The following is a 3,526-nucleotide window of genomic DNA, read 5'->3' on the forward strand; positions in this document are numbered from 1 at the left end:
AGCTCAAGGGCCTGAGTTCAATCCCAGTTCCACCAAAAAAAAAAAAAAGTTTATATTTTGCACACGAAAATTCTGTCCTATTATTTTTTATTTTTCCACTGGGAAAATTAATTTTATTTTCTTACTTATCTTAGAATTACACTTTAAATTTTATTTTTAATTGACAATAACTGCATATATATGTGGAGTCAAATATGATTCTTTTAATATATATGTATTAAAAGCAAGGATGAACTGAAGAAATCAACTATGAGAACTCAGAGTATATAAGGTTTAACTCGGAAAACATAATTAAGGTTTGTGATATTTGAACCTGCCAAAAGAATCTTTTGAGGGATCTCCTGTTTTTAATTGGGTGGATTTATATTTTGGATTAGACGAGAATGAAATTGAAAAAGGCCTACAATTTTGTAGCATATAAATTTAGTGAATGCTCAGAAGAATCCTAGCAACTTATTTGATGAATTTTGCTTTGCAAAAATATTGTTTTAAAGAAATGTACTTAGAATTAAAGCAAAAAGACAGAACATGTGAAAATATTTAGTCTGATGTATTTATACATTTCATTATTACAAAATGAGAACATTTATTCTAGGAACTTACTATGAGCTCTGTGTATTTCAATGTCCTGTAGAAAGATATTTCAATTTACAGAGAAAAGTCAATTAGAGGTATTGGCTTTAATTTCAGAAAGATAAAAATGTAATTTTTAAAGAACTTTAATTTCATGAAGAAGTAAAAATAAAACATCATTAGAAAAATAATCGTCAGAAAAATATTAGGGCTGAAGAAATATCTGTGACAAACACAGTCTAGAAACTAAATGATGCAGACATTTACTAAGAATATAGGGGCTGGGGATAGCTCAGTGGCATAAGTCCCTGCCTGGTAAGTGCAAGACCTGGGGTTCGATGCCCAGTACCACATGCTGTGCCAGTCCTGAACCCACCATGCTGCCCCTGGAACTGCGAGTGGTGGCACATGCTTGTAATGCCAGCATTGGGAAAGCTGAGACAAGCAGATCACTACAAATCTGAACTGTGTAGTGAGACCCTGTATCAAAAAGAAAGAAAGAAAGAAAGAAAGAAAGAAAGAAAGAAAGAAAGAAAGAACAAGAACATCTAAAGTTATTTAGTCTTTAAATTCAACATATAAAAATAGATATTTTTATTTTAAACTCACTCTTAGTTTGAAAATTGGGATCCAATAAAACCATTGTATAAGCACTATAAAATAATAAAATGCATTTTAAGTCAATCAATAAACACTTCAGAGATTATAGTGATTCATTTGTTTACAGGGCCAATGGATTCATAAACTCTATGTTCCTGAGGATTAAGATTAATTTAAAGAAAATGATGTTTGACATTTACATAAACAAATTAGAAAAAACGACTTGGAAAACTGCAATTTCCAAACATCAAAGAAGGGGGTTCAGGGCTGGGGAGATAGCTCAGTAGAATAAATGCTTGCCTGGAAAACACAAAGTCCTGAGTTTGATCCCTGGTACCACCAAAAAAAAAAAAAAAAAAAAAAAGTAACAAAGAAGGGGGTTCAATCTCTGTCATCACATGTTGTTCTGGCCCCACCCCCAGGTATGCTCAGCTGGTCACCAAAACTGGGAGTAGTGGCACATGCCTGTAATCCCAGCACTGGTGAGGCTGAGACAGGAGGTTCACTATGAGTCTGAGCTGCATAGTGAGATCCTGTACCAAATACATTAAAAAATTTTAAAAAAAGATTAAAGAAAGAAGAGAAAATGTGACTAATTCTGTAATTATTACATAAAGGAACAACTTTGTCCAAAGAAAAGTACAGATTGAGAGAGGTTACCAGTGAATTTTGGCAAATATTCAGGAGACAACAATGTAGTTTATGTGTACATCCTTTCACAGAATGTAAAAAGTGAAAAATTTCTGAATTTTATTTTATGAGGCCAAACTAACTTTAATAGTAAAACATGACAAGGATATTATGAGGAAAAAATTAAGGACAAATCTGGCTCATGAAAAACTGAAATCCCTAAGTACTACATGAGCAAGCCACACCAGTGCAGACCCCTAGACCACGCTCAGTGTGCCTGCCTATCAGGAAGGCAGAGCAGCCGGCTCAGTGGTAGAAAAGCAGGCAGCATAGTTCTTCACATTAAAATAACTTTGGAGAAACTAGTTATCTCAATATTTGTTGAAAAATATTTTTAAAATTAATTATATTCATAATTTTTAAAAATACCTAGCCACCTAGTGAAATGTGTTTAATCTGAAGAAGGGTGTCTACAAAGCCCTTCAGGAAACACCTTAGTAACAAATTTAGAAAACCTTTCCATGCCTGCTTTCACTAGTTCTATGCAAAGTCCCAGAAAATGCTGCAAAATATAAAAAGTAAGAACTTTAAGAATGAAATCAAACTGTTTATCCACAAATGATATAATTACATGCAAATTTGACAAAACTATTCATTGCATTAAAATTGTTAAGATCGGTATACAAAAAGACCCTAGTTGCACATATAACAAGCAAAAATGGAAATTAAAATTTAAAGATTGCTTTTTATTATTTTCAAATATCAGGTTTTAAATAATATAAAGAAAACCTCTCTATACATATATTTATAAAGGTGTAGCACAAAAAATTAAAAATAAATAGATGAAATCAATATTGTTATGTTATCTCCAAACAACATTAATAATTGAGTGCAATTCCTTCCACAATCTTAAGGAGTTTTTGGGGGGATAATTTTGTGGATATTGAAAGTTGATTATAAATTTATAACAGAAGTTTAAGAAAATCACTACTATTTAAGACCCACCTGAGGAAGAAGCAGATGAGAGGATTTGATCTCCTGTTTATAAGACGTTATACAGACACACTAAGACAGCGTGTTACCTTGGGGTCTGCAGATAGGTGATGGGGGAAAAGGAATGAGTAGAGATACAGGCATTCTAGATTTAAGGCATGATTGGTACTATAAAAACCATGGAAAATTATACTCTTTACAAAAATTTTTTTCTGTAATATTTGCATGCACATGGAAGGGGAGATCAACCACCTCACATTATATATAGATATCTACTTTGGGTATATCGCAGATCTGTGTGAAAGACAAAATAGTGTAGTTTCTAACACATAACATTGATAAACATACTGATTACCTTAATGATGAAAAGGCTTTTAAACCAGACACAGAAAGCTTACCCAGGAAGGAAATTGTTAATGAATTGGGCTGTGTTGAAAATAAAGATTTGTGCTACTCAGTGCAATGTAGAGTGTGGGAAAGGTTAGCCACAGAAAGGAAAAAACATCAATGCATCTGTCATATGCTGAATCTATAGAGTCTCACAAACCAATGGAGTCCACATGAAGGAACAAGAACTAAAACCAAATCAAACTTCACAAACTAAGAGATTTAAATGGCCAATGAACATTATAGAAAATTCACTATTTCATTGTCATTAGAGAAATGCAAATTCAAATCATAATTTAATATCAGTACAGAATTCTTGCCACAATGGATCAGTAACAATTAT

Source organism: Octodon degus, unplaced genomic scaffold (genome assembly GCF_000260255.1).
Source record: "Octodon degus isolate 3935 unplaced genomic scaffold, OctDeg1.0 scaffold00004, whole genome shotgun sequence".
Taxonomy (NCBI): domain Eukaryota; kingdom Metazoa; phylum Chordata; class Mammalia; order Rodentia; family Octodontidae; genus Octodon; species Octodon degus.